Raw genomic sequence first — 21,498 nt, 5'->3', positions numbered from 1 at the left:
GTCAAAAATTAAAATAGCATACTAAAATAGCAACTTTCTAAACACCCACTATATAAGCTAGGGAAATGATAATGACACATTAAAATGTTGGTGCAATGTACATTTGTGAGAAATATATTGTGTATAGAATTAGGGAGGATTGTATTGTGTATAGAATTAAAAAAGATCATGCTATAACTATTTAGTTGTAATTTCTTTTTCGTATTTTTCTTTTTCACTCATAGGTTTAGGGTTATATAAACGGGTGACCTTGTAAAGATATACAATTGAATATACAGAAAATCATTCAGAAAACTTACATGGTATCAGAGCCAAAACCCTAGAAATTGTTGCTCTTTCTAAGTCGTAAGTTATGGGTGATCTTCTCCCCCAACTGCGATATTGAAATAGGTTCTTGACTGATCTCTCTCTGGTTCGCATTACGACATCGTCTTCGCTAATTGGAGTCGAGTCGTCTAATCTTTCTAGTCACGATCGTGTTCGCTTGAACTCACTCGTTCGAACCTTGGTTCACGCAATTGAAGTGGTGGTGATTTGCCTCACTCGGTCAATCTCTGCTTTGCCTTGCTCTGTTTATACCTATTTGTCTCTCTGAGTTCGTGGCTTTGACTCTCTCAGTACTGTTATTTGGGTCAAAACTCTTATTTATAGTTTGGCCCAATTGTTAGTCATTATTATATTTTCACCTGTGAATCTTTGATTTATTATAATGATAGACACCAAAATCCAAACAATCAGATGTAAGCTTACTGGTGCCAATTATGCTTATTGGGCTAGTGTCATAAAGAATTTCTTTCTTGGTAAGAAAAAATGAAGCTATGTTTTTGGTTCTATTCCTCATCCATTGGACCCGAAACAAGAAGGATATTTGACTTCCTGTGACACTTGGGATTGTGATAATACCCAAGTTCTAACCTGGTTTCATAATTATGTGGATGACTGTATTAGAATGATGTTTTCCAAATACGGTACTGCCAAGGAGGTGTGGGACTATTTATTGGGTGCGTATCAGCAGTCCAACTTTGCCATGTGATATGAGTTAGAAATAGCTATTCAGAGTGCTCGTCAATAGGATCAATCTATTCAGGACTTCTACATAGAGATGATAGGCCTCTGGGATCAGTTGGCTCTCATGGAACCATCTAGCCTTAAGGCACTAGACGCTTATGCTGAGTTTCGGAAACCAAGGTCGTTTAGTGCAGTTCTTAACGGCTCTCTCCATTCAGTATGAGGTTATCCGTGGCGACATACTACATCGGTCTCCTCTCCCTCCTATAGATGCTATTTTTCGTGAGCTTCTCTCTGAAGAAACCCGTCTTAAGACAGCCATTCAGATTCTATCTCTATTTGTCTTCTTGGCTCCTACTCAACCTCCTCTATTGTCGAACCCCTCATTTCATCAGCTTCAGGCCACTGCAAAGACCAAGAAGGGGCCTCCACCATTAGATTAGTGTGCTTTCTGCCATCAGAAGGGTCATTGGAAGTACAATTGTCCCAAGAAAGGACGTCTGTCTTCTCAGCAGTCTTAGTCCCGAGCACCAGCTCAGTGTTCTTTCCGACCTCCCGCCACTTATACTGCATCCCCTCCGGCTCTAGGTCCTGATTTGGCTTCCTTGAGTTCTCAGGTTGCTTAGCTTCAGCAGATCTTGTCTACCTCTCAGTCATCTTCATCTGTCTCCGCTCTCACCTCTCTTCATATAGGTTTGCTTGGGTCATCTTTAGGTATCCCTTCCTCTGTCTAACTTTTTGATTCTAGTGCCTCTCATCATATAACTGCTCATCTTTCCTTAATCTAACACTGTATCCCCCATCCCTCCCCTATTACTATTAATACTACTAATGGGTCTGGTATGTCTGTCCTATCTGTTGGGTCTGTTTTATCCTCTATCATGTCCGCTATTACTATTCCCTTTGTTCTTTCTGTTCCTCAACTGTCTGTTAACTTGCTTTCTATTAGTCATCTTGATACTTTTGGTTTTGATGTTATCTTTTCTTCTTCTGTCTGTTGTGTGCAAGATCGAGTGTCTAAGAAGCAGATTGGAACCGGCCGTAAAGTTGGAGATCTCTATGTGGTGGAAAGTCTGCATCTTCCTCTGTCTACTTCCCTCATTACACTTTCATCTTTTCAGTTAGATTCTTAGTCGAGTCAGTTTTATTTATGGCATTCTCACTTAGGTTATTTGTCTGTTAACCGTTTGCGGTCTTTAGCTCAGTCAGGATTGTTAGGTAAAGTTTCTCCTAGTCAAATTAATGAATGTCGAGAATGTAAACTTGTTAAAATAATAGTTTTACCTTTTAATAACAGTACTTCTATTTATGTTTCCCTTTTTCCTCTTGTCCATATTGATGTCTGGAGACCTTCTCATGTTCTCACTAAAGGAGGTTCTGCATACTACATATCATTTGTTGATGATTGTACCCGCTATACCTGGGTTTATCTTATGGCTCAAAAATCTGACTTCTACCAGATATATCGTACCTTTCAGTCTATGATCACTACACAGTTTGGGGCCACAATTAAAATACTTCGTTCTGACTTGGGTGAAGAATACTTTAAAACTAAATTTTGTGAGTATTTGGCCAAATTGGGCACCATTAACCAAACCTCCTGTACTGATTCCCCTGCCTAAAATAATCATGCTGAGCGTACACATTGTTATCTCCTTGAGACAGCTCGATCTCTCATTCTCTCTGCCTTTGTTCCGGCACCATTTTGAGGTGAGGTAGTTCTTACCGCTGCTTTCCTTCTTAATCGCATGCCTACTCCCCTACTCTCTGATCAATCCCCTTATCAGGCTCTGTATTCCCAATCTCTCAATTATTCCCTCTTGCGTGTCTTTGGGTCTGCTTGTTTTGTCTTCATTTCCTGTAAAGATCAGACCAAATTCAGTGCCCGGTCTGTCTTGTGTGTTTTTCTGGGCTACAGTCTTACTTAGAAAGGCTACCGCTGTTACAACCATGTCTCTCCTCACCTCTATGTCTCCTGTTATGTTGCTTTTCTCGAATGTTTGTCTTACTTTCAGTTTTCCCCTCTCACTGCTCCCGTTTCCAAAGAGGATTTGGTTCACATTGACCTATTTCCTTCTGAGGTCTTATCAGATGAGTATATCGCCACTATTCCTCCTAAGGCCATTCCTATTTCTCCGTCTACGTCACCTATGGCTCCTTCTTCGCCTCTGTTGTTGGTCTATTCTCGTTACAAGGCTCCCGCACCACTAGTTGTCTCTACTCTTGTTACTGCTTTTTCTGTTTCTGACGACTCTGATCCTACTGTACACCGCTATCCTCCTCATAAATGTTGTCCTCCAAACAGGTTGGATTGGTCTCATACATGTTTTTCTGCTTCTTATCGTATTTTTTTGTTTGCTATTCACTCTTTTTCAGAACCTCAGTCTTACATTGAGGCCTATCAGGATCCTCATTGGGTTCAAGGTATGGAGGATGAGTTGTCTGCTTTACAGAAAACTAGTACTTGGGAGTTGGTTCCTTTGCCTGCTGATAAGAATCTAGTTGGTTGCAAATGGGTCTACAAAGTCAAGACTCATTCTGGTGGTTCTCTTGAGTGCTACAAAGCTCGTCTGGTTGCCAAAGGTTCCTCATAGAAGTGTGGTATTGATTATGAGGAGACCTTCGCTCTTGTTGCAAAGATGATTACTGTTCATACTTTGATCTCTGTCGCTGCTATTCGTTCTTGGCCTCTTAATCAGATGGATGTTAAGAATGCTTTTCTTAATGGCCATCTCACTGAGGAGGTTTACATGCATCCTCCTCGTGGCCTTCACCATTCCTCTAGACAGGTTTGTCGCCTTTGGTGTGCTCTGTATGGTCTGAAGCAACCTTCTCGTGCTTGGTATGATTGCTTTCAGACTGCTGTTATTGAGATTGGGTTTCATCCTTATGCCTAGGACTCTGCTTTATTTCTTCTCCACACCTCAGCCGAATTTGTTGCCTTATTACTGTATGTGGATGATATGATCATCACTAGCTCTGACTCTTCTACTATCTCTGAGGTCTAGCAGCATCTTTTCCGTACCTTTGAGATGAAGGATCTTGGTCCTTTGCGGTTTTTTCTTGGTATTGAAGCTGCTTTTTCTCCAAAAAGCTATTTTCTGTCTCAGGCTAAGTATGCTCATGAGGTCATTCACCGTGCTGGTCTTACTGATACTAAGGTTTCTGATACACCTACTGAGCTTAATGTGAAGCTCAACTCTACTGATGGTGTCCCATTGCATAATCTCACTTTATATCGCAAGCTTGTGGGTTGCTTAGTTTATCTGACGGTTACTCATCCTGATTTTGCCTATGTTGTGCATGTGGTTAGCCAATTTGTTTTTGCTCCTAACTATCCACATTGCGCTGCATTGGTTGGGATTCTTCGTTATCTCCGAGGTACTATCTTTCAGGGTTTACTATTATCCTCTACTTCCTTTCTAGATTTGATGGCCTATGCTGATTCTAATTGGGTTGGTGATGTTACTGATCGCAAGTCCACGTCTGGTTTCTGTATGTTTCTTGGCGATTCCTTGATCTATTGGAAAAGCAAAAAACAAACTATTATTGCTCGCTCTACTGCCGAAGCTGAGTACTGTGCTATGACTCATGCTAGTGCTGAGATTATTTGGCTTCGTTGTCTCTTATTTGATTTGGGTGTCCCTCAGTCTTCTCCGACTTGACTCTATTGTGACAACCGTAGTGCTATTTAGATTGCCCACAATATTGTCTTCTATGAACGGACGAAACACATTGAGATTGATTGTCACTTTGTCTGACAACATCTGCAGTCTGGCTCTATCTCGCTTCCTTTTGTCTCTTCGGCTTTGCAATTTGCAGACTTCTTCACTAAGACTCACACTACCGCTCGGTTTCAATTTCTTCTTAGCAAACTCTCAGTGTTTTCCGCTAAAATACCTTGAGTTTGAGCGGGGGTATGAGAAATATATTGTGTATAGAATTAAGGAAGACTGTATTGTGTATAGAATTAGGAAAGATTGTGGTGTAACTATTTGGCTGTATTTCCTTTTTCATATTTTCCTTTTTCACTCATAGCTTTAGGGTTGTATAAACGGGTGACCATCTTGTAAAGATATACAATTGAATATACAAAAAAATCATTCATAAAACTTACAACATTTTGTAGCTTATTTTATTTTATTTTAATTATTTCATTCTTTAAATTAGCTTAGAAATGCATATTACGATTTTGAATCATTATTTCATTGCATTGTGTGTATTTGCAAATGAATAGAGACTTGAGGAAGCAATTAATTGTTTTGGAAATATGTTAAAAAACTAATTTTTTTTGGCTTTTTTAACTCTTAGAGCATCTCCAATGCACTAGGCATATAATACTTGTTAGTTAAAATGCCTAGTGTGATTCACTTTTTTCAATTCCAATGCACTAGGTATATGATTAGGCATTTTGCCTCAACTCATATTCACTAGCTACATGTAGCTAGCCTTCAACGCTAGGCAAAATGTATTCAATCATTAGGATCATTTCCCTCCATCTTTGTTGTTGACGTGGCATTCTATAAAATTAATAGTATTTGGATAAATAGCTAAAATAAAGAGCATGGTTGGAGTAAAAACATAAAACAGTCGATAGGCAAAATAAAATATATACTTTATAGTAATATTTAGATAGGTAAAATGCCTACTATCGTTGGAGATGCTCTAACATGTCAATGGAAATTGGGGCACCAATTTACAAAAGAAATGGAATTTTTATGGAAACACACTAATACTGTGTTTGGGTTGAGTAATTTGGGAATAGATTAAGAAAGTAAAAAGGAAAAGGTAACTGAAATATAAATAAAATAAACTTATATTTCATCTAATTTTACACATTTTTTTTCATTTTTTTTTTTCAAATCTTTCATAGTTTCACACACTTTTTTCCTTTCATTTTCCAATTCTCCCAACTAAACACAGCCTAAAAATAAAATTTGTATCCTCACTTATCAATAAATACTTTAGTCTTTTATGTTAAATGAGACTATTCATAAGTCATTTATGTAATTTTCACCTATCATATCAAATCATACAAATTTTTGAGTTGTTGATTTTTAGGCTTCAATTCCACTTCATGTCGGTCCTAATTCTATGAGTTAGACAAAGAAAAATTACTAAATGCGACCATTCATAAGTTGTAATTTTCACCTATCATATCAAATCAAACAAGTTTTTAAGTTGATTTTTAGGCTTTAATACTACTTCATGTCGGTCCCAATTCCATGAGTTAGACAAAGGAAAATTACCACTTTGCCAAAAAGTGTGGGAGAAGTTATTTGGTATTTTAAGGGTACAGTCACATGTGATTAATAAAAAAAAGTGGAGTTCTTTGATTTTTATTGGTGATGGGAGAATAGCAGGAGCATGACAATTAGTAATTAATTGAGGACATGAGCACTTTTGAAATTCTGTGTGTGTTTGAGGAAGCTCACTTTAGACCAAATGATTCGATTATCAAATATGAAGTTTTATTTATTTGAAAATGGAGTTTGGCTTTCACTGCTTAAATTGATTCTTTAGGAGTAACCGAGTGTAACTTTACATGAAGCTTGCGATGAATGTTTTCTCTAAAATGTGTGAATTATAAAACATGACATAAAGAAATCATTTTAAAAAGAAAAGATCATAATCCACGTTAATAAGGCCTAGTTTGGGAAGACTAAACAAGTGTACTTTTTGACTTTTTATGAAATATGGGTTGGGTTTAGGTTGGGTTTGAAGTGATGTGTTAGAGAGGTGATGTGACTTAAATAAGATGATGTGACTTAAATAGGATAAGAGTTAAAAAAGCCAAAAAAAATTAGTTTTTTAACATATTTCCAAAACAATGCAACATGAGTCTAGATTTTTTATAAAAATAAATAAATAAATAAAAAAGAAGAAAAGAAATGGAGAAGAACCCAAACTACCACTCGATGGTAGGAGGAAGATAAAAGTGAAAAGTTCGACTTCTCAAACTTGTTATTATAATCTTCTTGTCACCGTCTTAAATTTGATCATTTGCCACCCACTCCATTCCATAGATTCATCCAATTCCCCCACTAAACATTAACTAATGTAATGTCCTCTACACCCACAACAACAACAGTGCCATTATCAGCTCCTTGTGTTTGTCAGGAATCGGTTCTCTTTCTTGCCCAAGGATTCTCTCTCCCTTTCCTAATCCATCATTCTCCGTCACAAAACACTCACAGCTATTATTTATTAGATCATATATAAAAATCCTGATACATATTCCATATTTCGAAACACGAGAACAGAGGAATTTGGGATAGAAAATTCCGTCAAGATTGTCTTTATTTAGTTTATCCATTCACCTTGGCAACTAAATTCATCATCCACATCCATCTGAATCCTCCACATACTTCACAGGCCCAAGAAAAGCTTGTGTAAGTCGATCTTTTTTTCAAAAGTTTCATTTCCCTTTTTTTCAGCTTTTTAGATATTGATTTTGCGGATATGAATTGGGTTTGCTTCTAAGAAGAACAAGTCTCTCAAGTGAGGTTGGTGGTCTGTTTGGCTGTTTTGGGATGAGAATTAAGAGACATTAGTACTGACAATACGTCGCGATGAGTAATGAAGTTTTGGGCGTTGCCACGCAGGTCATGGTCATGGCCATTGTCATCTCTGTGATGTTCTTATTCGTGGGCATTGGAGTTTTGATCATAATTCATATCTGTATCGTTGAGGGGACATCCACAAGATTTGGTAGGAGTTCTGCGATCGAGAGAGGCAATTTTGGAAGCAACAAAAGCATGTCTAAAGCTGATGTAGAGAATCTTCCTTGCTTTGATTTCAAACCAAAAGGCGAGTGTGAAAGTAGTAGTAATAGTCCTGTGGATTGTGCTGTTTGTTTGGATAATTTTAAGGTTGGTGATAAGTGCAGGTTATTGCCTGTGTGTAGGCACAGTTTTCATGCCAAATGTGTGGATATATGGCTTCTGAAAACACCCATTTGCCCAATCTGTAGAAGTACTACTGAAAATAGTGGCCATTTCAATGAGAGTGGGATTGAATTGAGAGAGAGCCAGCCAAACAACGGATAGCGGGCGATTCAGCGAGATTGCTGTGGAGTTGAGGGAGAGCCAAACAGCAGAAAGTGAGTCTGGTGTTGAGATGAGAGAGAGCCAATGTGTAGAAAGCACTACCCATTTGAGTGATGTTGGAGTTGAAGCAAGTGAAAGCAGCTTATAGCTTGGAACTGAGTTGAGTTTGATTAAAACAAAGTACTTTACATGATTCTGCTAAAATCTCAGTAATTACTGTTAATTGATGATCATATGTGGAGTTGGTATACAAATATCAATATGCTTTTTTGTTTTGGGTATACACATAATTGAAGTTAACGAGGCTCTTTTGCCTATTTGTAGATCTAAGTTGATTTTTTGCGGTAGTTGCTCTAGTTCTTTCCATTTACTATATGATTAATTAGTAGCATAATTAGATGATGGTAACAATCCCATGATTGGGTAGGTTTTTGATTTTGAAAGAGTATCTGTAATTAGTTTTTTGATGTTAACAAATGAATATTAAAGGTTAAAAGTTTATAAATTTGTTCTAACTTTCAATTATAAAATTAAAAAAGATTAAAAGTCATTAACCTAGTAAATAAGATGTTTCTTTACCAAATCATGTCATATTTAGATTCGAGTCTTGTTTATGTCCCTCTGACCAATTAGAAAAATTTAAAATAATAAAATTTAAGAGTGCATAAACCATAGAAAAGGCTAGTTCCTCCTATTAATGGTAGAAATAAACAACATATATGTATGTATAACTAAGAATCCATAAACCAAGAAAAGTTTTAAACTCTTATGCCAAGCAATAATAACCCGTTGTACTTGTGTTGGGGTTGGGCCGAATTGCACTCTTATGCATTACAAATGTGACCTTGACCTACAATTGAATTTCAACAAAAGCAGTGCAAACTCAAATCTAGTAAAAAATTTATCATTTAAAGATAAGATTGTGCTATACAAACAAAATACAATGTACAAAAATGTCATACAAATAATTTGCCGTTAATTACTGGAAAGGAGAAAAAAAAAAAGGGCCCAAAGATGATAAAAATTTGGTCCGCAGGATTCACACTTCAGAAATAGGTGTAGATTAAAATGAGAAAATTAAATATGTATTAAGTTTTATATTTATATTTATATATCATCCCTCAAAAAAAAAAAAAAAAAAATCAAAATCAAAATCAAAATCAAAATCAAAATCAACTATTAATACTAAAATCAGGAAATAATGTGGCCTTCGCCCAAGTGGCAGGGCTTAGGTGTCCCTTTTTTTTAATGTTCTAGATGTATTATATTATTTTTGTGTTCTCACTAATGTGGCGTTTCTAGTACCATATTTCAACATTTATACCTGAGTTTTAATTCCAACTATTCAGAGCCGGCGTTTGGGTTTTTTTTTTTGAGTTTTTATAAGTCATAAAAAAATTAATATATTTAAAAAATATATATTTTGGTGACAACTGAAACTTTTTAAAAACTGATTTTTTTTTTTTTTTTTTTTTAAGAAAATAAGTGAGAACACTAATTATTGTTTTAGTGGTCTCTATCATTGTTGGTTTTTTAATCTTCGCAAACAACCCATTTCAATACCTAACGCCGGACTCCCCCACCTCCTTCCCTCTCCTTTAGTTAGAAAATATCTACCATTTTAACTTTGCCACATGGCTTGTTTTAATTACCGAACAGTTGGATTTATGGACAAATTAAAGATTTTGACTTTAGACCGACGTATACTGTACTCCCCTATTGAAAATATTATTAAAAATATCAATTTCTATTTTCATAATTTTTTAAAATGGTAATATTATCATTTTCTCACTCTGATACAAAATTAATAATAATTAATAATTGATTCGTGCAATACACGTGTTATTTTTTTCAAAAAATATTTGATGGTACAATATGTGTTATAAAAGAATAATTTTATTTTTATTTTTGATAATATTAGCGCTATCGTTCTATAAAATTGTTACTTCGATACTTATATATATTAATTTTAGTTAAATTATTTGTGTATTTTGATAATTTTAATTCTATCATATTATAAAAGTGTAATTATTATATAATAATTTTGTATAATGTATATTAAACTATAAAATAGTAAAATAAATAATCATTTTGATATTAAAAATAATATTTAATTAGAAGAAGAATTAGTAATATAAAATTAAAAGTAATTCTAACTATTTAATTTTCTTTTATATTCATTAGGAAAATAAAAATATGTAGAAATAGAAATTATATAAAATTTATTACAAAAATTAAATATAAATATGTTGTAGTTAAATTATCCTAAAATGATTTTATATGATATATACATATATATATATATATATATAAATAAAATTATAAGATTGTAAAATAAACACTCTTAACTAAATTAAAATATCAAATTATATATTAAAAAAAAATCAATAACAACTAACTAAGAAAGAATCACACAACACCATCTAAACCAATAAATAAATAAAGAAAACATCTAAACGATAAATACATCTCAACGTGTGAAATGATTAATCATTTGTAATATGATGTCAAAATATAAATGAATGTATTGTTCAATACGGATGGCAATTTAAAACCGGCTCGACGGGGACCGGATCCCCTGACCCCGATTAGAGCGATTTTTCTCTAAAAAATATCCTCCACGGGCCGGGGATGGTACTCAAAAATAAATTCTCAATGATTTTCAAGCCAGGGACGGTGACATGTTTTTCACCCCCGGCCCTGGCTCGTCCTCGGCCCCGACCTCGTCTCCGTTAGCCCCCTGAATTAAACTACTATACATATCCCTTAATATACAACCCTCTATGTAACTATTCTGTTCTCTCTCTCTCTCTCTCTCTCTTCCCTTAACACTCTCTCTTACTCTCGCACCTCTCCTCTCCTCTCTCTTACTCTTGCACCTCTCCTTTCTGCCTCCTCAGCGCAGCCGTCACTGTCTGCGGCGCCTCCATCGCTGTCCACCTCGTACTGCCGTTTCACCTCCGTCGACTCCGCCGTTCGCTCCACCTCCATCGCTGTCCTCTCTCTTCTTGTCCATTGAGTCACCGTCGTCGCAATCACACAGATATCTCAGATATGTGTGCTCCGTCGTCACAGCCGATCAGCCGATCTCCTCCATCGCCCTCTCTCTCTCTGTATATACATGTATGTGTGTGTCTCTGTGTGTATGTATAATATATGTGTGTGCTATGTGTGAATGTATACATGTGAGTATGTATGTATGTATTTGTGTATGATTTTTTGAGGATGTTGCTGATGATGGGTTTCTGTTTAAGGATGTTACTGTGTTCGTTGATTTGTTCGTTGATAACGGGGTTTCTGTGTTCGTTGATATATTCGCTGATGATCTGTTCGTTGATAAGTTGTTGACGGTGTTGAATGTTAAAACAGATTTGAACCGGGAAACTTTCGGGGGTCGGGGAAATCTGATCCTCGTTGGGGGCAGGAACGGGGAAGTTCTGGCCATCGGGGATTGGGGACGGGGAGTGGGATCCTCGGCCTCGCCCCACCCCGTTGCCATTCCTATTGTTCAACAATTGAAAAAGTAACTTAAGCAATAAATCCAAACTTTAGAGGTTCCTCGACAGTATAATTGTTGTGCAAGTTTTTCCTCCTATGAGTTGTCATTATATAAAATAATGTAAGAAATGAATTATAATTATATATATATAATTACTATAAAATTTAAACGACAAATTTATAATATTGAATAATACAAAATTGGTATTGGGTATAGAGCGTCCATATAAAATAGGTAAATTTTTGTTTAATTTAAATTAGATTTGAGTTTGTGTAGAGCTCTGTATGTAATTAAGAAAATATATGTTAACGTGACTCTCTTAAAAAAAAGTAAGTCATTGTGCCACCTAAATATGAGAAAAACACTACTTTTAATAAACACCTATACATCCAAGCTCACCTAATTCACCATCCACATTTATGTTTAGAAAAAATAAACGATTAACATGATTTTAATAATTTTTTAAGATTATTAGTTTGCTTGATCATGAGGTTATACTTATTCGATTAAATTTATTTTTTATATGAATAATATATTCAACAAATTTTATAATATAAACGGTTCAAATAATGAAAATATGATTCAAATAAACCACACACTCACCCCCAACCCCCAAAACAACCATATCCATTGAAATATTTAATCTCAATTTTAGATATAGTGGGGATGTATTTTTTGAATACCAACACGTGGCAAGGTGACGCCGACGTGTCAGCCGAGGTGCCACGTGTCCTGGTTGTGACGCTGAGGTTATCTCGGCAAGGCCGAGGTTATCTCCAAAGATATCGGAATCCAAGATAAATGGATAAGGGGCAAGAGTCCTAGAGTAAAGAGGGAACTTTGCTAAGATAATGATAAAACTCTTAGGGAGTTTATTTTTATGTCTTGTGAAATCCAAAGTAAGCACTGAATGGGAGTCCATAGAAGTCAGGCTTCTAGTGGGACTAGGTTTATATTGGCTATAAAAGAGAGACACCCCCGTGGGTCTAAGGTACGCAAGTTTATGCTTTGAGCAGTAAGTTTAGCACTTGATTATCTTTGAGAGATATACTGACTTGATCGTCGGAGTGCCCCCGGGTGGAAGAGCCACCGCCTGAGCCTTTTCTTTCTGTTACAAGTTAACTGGAGCCATCTATTCTGCCGGTGCTCTCTAACTGATTACGAAACGGGCAGTGTCGTCATAAAATTACCCACACAATTTGGCGCCGTCTGTGGAAACTTAGAAGAATAGATGGCCAGTAACGGACAGAAGAAAAACGTTGGGGGCAACACTCCTGCTGGGAGTGGCAGACCAATTGACCTTGACATTGAAGGAGACAACCACAATGCAGAAACTCATGACCAGGGTCACGAAGAGAAAGACGTCGGCCAGGAGGGCGACACTTCGAAGAGGACAGACCAAAGTAAGTACTCTAACGAAGATAACCTTCAGGTATGGAGAGATAGGTGCCTACGGAGGGATGATGAAGTAAAAGAATTGGCAAACAAGTCGACAGACCTACAGTCGGTCGTCAACTTCATGATGCAAAACAATGTCATGCAGCCACCATACCCGCTGCAGGATACGCCGATGCCAGCAACTAATACCCAGAAAGGAGGAGGAAGAACAATCTCCGAAGCCCCTCAGCACACCAGGAGCGGAAGGCACTCTCACCGAACTTCCAGGGAAGTCGGACGAGAGGAGCCGAGACGAGAGGAGTCCCGAAGGACGTATCACACGAAGGACCCAGAGCCCAAAGAACATCGACATGTTCAAAAGCAGGCGCTCTACTTTGACACAACCCATGGAGAAAGATCAAAACGGGCTCACCACGAGGCCGAAAGTAGTGTGCCGAAAAGATTGAAGTCCAAAGATAGCCGAGCTCCAGGGAGAAGTAAAGAAGACTTGAGAGATTACCTCAAGAGGACGCAACAGAATGCTGAAGCCGAAGTAACTTCCCCGGTTAAGCTGAGGACACCATTCTCGGTGGAACTGGACAAATTTGAAGCACCAAAGAGATTCAGTATGCCGAGGTTCCAAATATATGATAGAAAGTCAGATCCCAACTTTCACGTTGGACTATACCTGAATTCAATGGCATTATATAGTGGGAACGAGCCGTTGCTCTGCAAAGTATTTCCCTCATCTTTCAGGAAAATTACATCAGATTGGTTCCATAAACTACCGAAGGGAAGCGTAAAGACTTGGGAAGGCCTGGCCGAGATGTTTGTGGCCAGGTTTGTGACGAACAAACTACAGCCCTTGAGGGTCGACGCACTGATGGCTTTAAAAATCACCAAGGATGAAGGCCTTAGGGCCTATGCAAAAAGATACTACGAGGTATTCAATTGAATACCAGAATGTAATCAAGAAGTAGCGGTCGTATCATTCAAGAATGGCTTAAAAGACAATTGTCCGCTACGAAAATCTTTGGCAAAAACTTTGCCAAAAAGCACGGAAGAGCTCATGGCAAGAATCGAGAAGTATGCCAGAGCCGAAGAAGACACATCAGCGAATAGGGAGATAAAGCAGGAGAAAGGGAACGGCTCGCCGAAGTGAGGCCGAGGTAACAATGGAACGAGCAGGCAAGAGGCAGAACTAAGGGCCACACAAGCAGTAACAACCGTGTTCCGGATCCCAATTCCCAAAGTCCTGGATCAAATTTGAAACCAGCCCTATTTTAGAACGCCAGAAAGGACTCCAGGAGAGTTCATGGAAAGAAACATTGGTAGGCATTGTGCCTACCACAATGCAGATGGACATATGACTTAGGGTTGCAGAGCCCTAAAAACATATTTGGAAGACCTGGTAAGACAAGGACTTCTGAGAGACCTTGTTTATGAAACCAGAACAAGGGAAGAACGAGCGAGATTGCGTCAAGCACCAGCAGCCCCACCTCCCACAACACAATAGCCACAGCCAGGAGGACCTCGGGTAATCAACGTAATCCACACAAAGGTCAACGAAAACGAAATTCGAGGAGAAACCCAGAAGGTAAAACACCTACAACATGTCTATCAAGTTGGACAGAAAAGACATCGGGCAGAACAGTACTAGGGACCGATGATAACCTTAACTGAAGCCGACCTAGAGATAGTCCAGCACCCGCATAATGATGCCTTGGTAGTATCCCTCCAGGTTGGGGAGTGCCAAGTGAAACGCATCCTGATTGACCAAGGAAGCTCTTGTGACATCATGTACATCCGATGTTACAAGGAGCTCGGCCTTCACCCATATGACATGGAATGATCCAATGGCCCAATGGTCGGGTTCAATGGAACGCCGACATGGCCACTGGGAGCAGTAAGCTTGGAGGTACAAGCTGGCACCAGGAAAATCAAGACAGAATTCACCATCATCGACACACCCTCCCCTTACAACATCATCTTGGGAAGACCATGGTTACATGCGATGGGGGCAGTTCCCTCAACATTTCATCAACTGTTGCGATTCCCAACAGAGTATGGGATAGAAGAAGTCAGGGGTGATCAGCTGCAGGCAAAAAGTTGCTCCATGGCAGCAATGAAGTCTACTTGCAGCGTTCGAGAGCCAGAGAAGGCAGAAATTGAAGAAGAGGACGTGGAAGTCGTAGAAGACGTCGGCAAGGAGCCAGCAGAGCGAAGAGACACTAAAGAAAATCCTCGTCCAGGATGAGGATGAAGAACTTTTGTGCAAAATTCAAGATCAAGAACTACTTCTCAACACCAAGTTTTCCCCAAAGCAATGAGCAGGCAGAGACATCCAACAAAGTAATCTTGGATGGAATAAAGAAGAGGCTGCAGGCAGCAAAAGGAAAATGGGTAGACGAATTGCCCAATATACTCTGAGCATATCGGACTACGCTGAGAAGATCAACTGGGGAAACCCCTTTGCCATGGCTTATGGCACAGAAGCAGTCATTCCACTGGAGATCGGCATCCCTGGAATCAGAACCCAAGGGGTAGAAAACAGAACTAATGATGTTCTCTTAGCCCGAGAGCTAGATCTTCGGGAAGAACGAAGGGAGAAAGCTGCAGTTCAGTTTGCAGCATACCAACAACAGCTTGCCAGAGCATACAACAAGAAGGTCAAATCCAAGTGAATTTCAGAGTGATGACCTCATCCTAAGGAAAGTTGTCGACAATAAGAAGGATCCCAGAGAGAGCAAGCTTGGCCCAAATTGGGAAAGACCCTACAAGATCATCTCGGTACTGGGAAATATGGCATACCGGCTTGAAGATAAAGAGAGCAAAGAATTGCCAAGATCTTGGAACATTTGTAATTTGAAATTTTTCTATCATAAGAATTCCTTTGTTCCTTGGCCATTTGCCAAAATAAATAAATAAAGATTCAGTTCTGTTTTCAAGATACTTGCCATTGTCTCTAGAATACATGTATAATGCGAACCCAAGTGAAACTCAGGCTCACATTAGGGGGCAGAAGGAAGAGAAAAATATTGCTTAACACTTGTTGAAATTTGTGGACAATTTACAAGTTAAAGTTAAGCCGAGATCATTGTTTAACACTTGTTGAAATTTGTGGACAATTTACAAGTTGGTTAAACCGAAAAGTATTGCTTAACACTAGTTGAAATTTGTGGACAATTTACAAGTTAAGTTAAGCCGAGATCATTGTTTAACACTTGTTGAAATTTGTGGACAATTTACAAGTTGGTTAAACTGAAAAGTATTGCTTAATACTTGTTGAAATTTGTGGACAATTTACAAGTTAAGTTAAGCCGAGATCATCATTTAACACTTGTTGAAATTTGTGGACAATTTACAAGTTGGTTAAACCGAAAAGTATTGCTTAACACTTGTTGAAATTTGTGGACAATTTACAAGTTAAAGTTAAGTCGAGATCATTGTTTAACACTTGTTGAAATTTGTGGACAATTTATAAGTTGGTTAAACCGAAAAGTATTGCTTAACACTTGTTGAAATTTGTGGACAATTTACAAGTTAAGTTAAGCCGAGATCATTGTTTAACACTTGTTGAAATTTGTGGACAATTTACAAGTTGGTTAAGCCGAAAGTATTGCTTAACACTTGTTGAAATTTGTGGACAATTTACAAGTTAAGTAAAGCCGACATCATTGTTTAACACATGTTGAAATTTGTAGACAATTTACAAGTTGGTTAAACCGAAAAGTATTGCTTAACACTTGTTGAAATTTGTGAACAATTTACAAATTAAAGTTAAGCCGAGATCATTGTTTAACACTTGTTGAAATTTGTGGACAATTTACAAGTTGGTTAAACCGAAAAGTATTGCTTAACACTTGTTGAAATTTGTGGACAATTTACAAGTTAAGTTAAGCCGAGATCATTGTTTAACACTTGTTGAAATTTGTGGACAATTTATAAGTTGGTTAAACCGAAAAGTATTGCTTAACACTTGTTGAAATTTGTGGACAATTTACAAGTTAAGTTAAGCCGAGATCATTGTTTAACACTTATTGAAATTTGTGGACAATTTACAAGTTGGTTAAACCGAAAAGTATTGCTTAACACTTGTTGAAATTTGTGGACAATTTACAAGTTAAGTTAAGCCGAGATCATTGTTTAACACTTGTTGAAATTTGTGGACAATTTACAAATTAAAGTTAAGCCGAGATCATTGTTTAACACTTGTTGAAATTTGTGGACAATTTACAAGTTGGTTAAACCGAAAAGTATTGCTTAACACTTGTTGAAATTTGTGGACAATTTACAAGTTAAAGTTAAGCCGAGATCATTGTTTAACACTTGTTGAAATTTGTGGACAATTTATAAGTTGGTTAAACCGAAAAGTATTGCTTAACACTTGTTGAAATTTGTGGACAATTTACAAGTTAAGTTAAGCCGAGATCATTGTTTAACACTTGTTGAAATTTGTGGACAATTTACAAGTTGGTTAAACCGAAAAGTATTGCTTAACACTTGTTGAAATTTGTGGACAATTTACAAGTTAAGTTAAGCCGAGATCATTGTTTAACACTTGTTGAAATTTGTGGACAATTTACAAGTTGGTTAAACCGAAAGATATTGCTTAACACTTGTTGAAATTTGTGGACAATTTACAAGTTAAAGTTAAGCCGAGATCATTGTTTAACACTTGTTGAAATTTGTGGACAATTTACAAGTTGGGTAAACCGAAAAGTATTGCTTAACACTTGTTGAAATTTGTGGACAATTTACAAGTTAAAGTTAAGCCGAGATCATTGTTTAACACTTGTTGAAATTTGTGGACAATTTACAAGTTAAGTTAAGCCGAGATCATTGTTTAACACTTGTTGAAATTTGTGGACAATTTACAAGTTGGTTAAACCGAAAAGTATTGCTTAACACTTGTTGAAATTTGTGGACAATTTACAAGTTAAGTTAAGCCGAGATCATTGTTTAACACTTATTGAAATTTGTGGACAATTTACAAGTTGGTTAAACCGAAAGATATTGCTTAACACTTGTTGAAATTTGTGGACAATTTACAAGTTGGTTAAACCAAAAAGTATTGCTTAACACTTGTTGAAATTTGTGAACAATTTACAAATTAAAGTTAAGCCGAGATCATTGTTTAACACTTGTTGAAATTTGTGGACAATTTACAAGTTGGTTAAACCGAAAAGTATTGCCTAACACTTGTTGAAATTTGTGGACAATTTACAAGTTAAAGTTAAGCCGAGATCATTGTTTAACACTTGTTGAAATTTGTGGACAATTTATAAGTTGGTTAAACCGAACAGTATTGCTTAACACTTGTTGAAATTTGTGGACAATTTACAAGTTGGTTAAACCGAAAAGTATTGCTTAACACTTTTTGAAATTTGTGGACAATTTACAAATTAAAGTTAAGCCGAGATCATTGTTTAACACTTGTTGAAATTTGTGGACAATTTACAAGTTGGTTAAACCGAAAAGTATTGCTTAACACTTGTTGAAATTTGTGGACAATTTACAAGTTAAGTTAAGCCGAGATCATTGTTTAACACTTGTTGAAATTTGTGGACAATTTACAAGTTGGTTAAACTGAAAAGTATTGCTTAACACTTGTTGAAATTTGTGGACAATTTACAAGTTAAGTTAAGCCGAGATCATTGTTTAACACTTGTTGAAATTTGTGGACAATTTACAAGTTGGTTAAACCGAAAAGTATTGCTTAACACTTGTTGAAATTTGTGGACAATTTACAAGTTAAGTTAAGCCGAGATCATTGTTTAACACTTGTTGAAATTTGTGGATAATTTACAAGTTGGTTAAACCGAAAGGTATTGCTTAACACTTGTTGAAAATTTGTGGACAATTTACAAGTTAAAGTTAAGCCGAGATCAATGTTTAACACTTGTTGAAATTTGTGGACAATTTACAAGTTGGTTAAACCGAAAGGTATTGCTTAACACTTGTTGAAATTTGTGGACAATTTACAAGTTAAAGTTAAGCCGAGATCATTGTTTAACACTTGTTGAAATTTGTAGACAATTTATAAGTTGGTTAAACCGAAAAGTATTGCTTAACACTTGTTGAAATTTGTGGACAATTTACAAGTTAAGTTAAGCCGAGATCATTGTTTAACACTTGTTGAAATTTGTGGACAATTTACAAGTTGGTTAAACCGAAAAGTATTGCTTAACACTTGTTGAAATTTGTGGACAATTTACAAGTTAAGTTAAGCCGAGATCATTGTTTAACACTTGTTGAAATTTGTGGACAATTTACAAGTTGGTTAAACCGAAAGATATTGCTTAACACTTGTTGAAATTTGTGGACAATTTACAAGTTAAAGTTAAGCCGAGATCATTGTTTAACACTTGTTGAAATTTGTGGACAATTTACAAGTTGGGTAAACCGAAAAGTATTGCTTAACACTTGTTGAAATTTGTGGACAATTTACAAGTTAAGTTAAGCCGAGATCATTGTTTAACACTTGTTGAAATTTGTGGACAATTTACAAGTTGGTTAAACCGAAAAGTATTGCTTAACACTTGTTGAAATTTGTGGACAATTTACAAGTTAAGTTAAGCCGAGATCATTGTTTAACACTTGTTAAAATTTGTGGACAATTTACAAGTTGGTTAAACTGAAAAGTATTGCTTAACACTTGTTGAAATTTGTGGACAATTTACAAGTTAAGTTAAGCCGAGATCATTGTTTAACACTTGTTGAAATTTGTGGACAATTTACAAGTTGGTTAAACCGAAAAGTATTGCTTAACACTTGTTGAAATTTGTGGACAATTTACAAATTAAGTTAAGCCGAGATCATTGTTTAACACTTGTTGAAATTTGTGGACAATTTATAAGTTGGTTAAACCGAAAGGTATTGCTTAACACTTGTTGAAAATTTGTGGACAATTTACAAGTTAAAGTTAAGCCGAGATCATTGTTTAACACTTGTTGAAATTTGTAGACAATTTACAAGTTGGTTAAACCGAAAAGTATTGCTTAACACTTGTTGAAATTTGTGGACAATTTACAAGTTAAGTTAAGCTGAGATCATTGTTTAACACTTGTTGAAATTTGTGGACAATTTACAAGTTGGTTAAACCGAAAAGTATTGCTTAACACTTGTTGAAATTTGTGGACAATTTACAAGTTAAGTTAAGCCGAGATCATTGTTTAACAATTGTTGAAATTTGTGGACAAGTTACAAGTTAAAGTTAAGCCAAAGACATTGTTTAACACTTGTTGAAATTTATGGACAATTTACAAGTCGAGTTAAACCAGCATGTTATTCAGCACTTGTTAAGATTAAAACCGAGAAGTTTATGTACCCGAGGTGTGTCACCCCGAGAAGATTTTACAAAGTGGGAAGAATATGTAAAAGATGTGCAGAATATTCTAAGTATAGAATAGCCCCAGAACAGCCAAAAAAAAAAAAAAAAAAAGACTTAGAACTAAGGCTCCTCTCCTCCAGATTGTTGAATTTGAAGATTAGATACCACCTCGGCCTCCTTCTCTGCCGTTATCTCGGTGTCAATTACTTGGAGAGTTTCTTCAATAGTCTTGACCTCAGAAGGGATGTCGGCTGGTGCGATGTCGGGAACAGCTTCTTGGACAACCTCATCGCCTTCTTCATCATAAGTCAAGTCTAGGACTTGCTTCTTCTGAAGAGGGGACTTGGCCCCATCAGCATCTTTTGATTTTCTAATCAAAGCCTCGTCCTCTTCCTCCTCGGCCTCATCCTCAGCATCAGATTCGCCGACATCTTCACATGGAGTTGGGGTTGGAGGAAATGGCAAGGGAATGGCGTCGGCCTTCTGCAAAGGAGAGTCATCAGGAACATTAAGCTTTTTAAGAAGGGACATCCAACCAAGGGTGAAATCCTTGTTGCATGCCTCATTCACTTGTTTTTCATAGGCCTCAGTAACGTCGGCTGTACCCTGTGAGTACGCCTTTTCGTCAGCGTCTTTGATTTCAGCTTCTTTGGTGGCCAGGGCCTCCTGAAGCTCTTTTTCAGCTTGGGCCATTTTTTCCTCGGCCTCTCTCCTTTGTGATTCGGCCCCCTTTTTAATGGCCTCAGCAGCCTCAGCTTTTTCTTCGGCTTCGGTCTATGCCTTGATGGCTTTCTCAGCTTGGTCTTCCAGCTTCTTTATTTTTGACTAGAGGCCTTTATTGGTCTTTGGAGGCTAGAGACCTCCCTCTTCATCTCGGCAAGCCTCTCTTTGTTCTCAAAGGACTGTATTGAGAAAGAGTGGGCATGCTGGATGGCCTGAAAGAAAACAGAGATATTAAAGAATATTCAAAGTGTGAAATAAAGAGAAAGAAAAATTTACCAAGTAGAAGACGTTTACCTGAACAGAGTGCTGTAACATTAAGGCATAGTTCTCATACTCGCTATACTAGGCGTTCCGCTCCAGATCACCTGGGAGAAGTAGAGCGGTACTGAGTGCAACGCCGACATTGATATCGTCGGCGCTGTCACTTGCCATTACGGGCTTATCCTCTAGGGTGATTTCGGGGGCCCAGGGGGCATCTGGTTTCTTTGACCCCAAAATCGTTGCAGATG

General features: G+C 37.1%; 1 pseudogene; it reads left to right on the top strand.

Moving 5' to 3' along the window:
• Nucleotides 1–6,902: 6,902 nt before the first annotated feature.
• On the top strand, nucleotides 6,903–8,380 carry LOC114295988 (uncharacterized; annotated as a pseudogene).
• Nucleotides 8,381–21,498: the final 13,118 nt, after the last annotated feature.

Source organism: Camellia sinensis, chromosome 1, assembly GCF_055761805.1.
Source record: "Camellia sinensis isolate YWXY chromosome 1, ASM5576180v1, whole genome shotgun sequence".
In the NCBI taxonomy this organism is placed as follows: Eukaryota; Viridiplantae; Streptophyta; class Magnoliopsida; order Ericales; family Theaceae; genus Camellia; species Camellia sinensis.
Note: the sequence above shows the minus strand (reverse complement) of the source record. Positions and strands in the feature narration are given on the sequence as shown.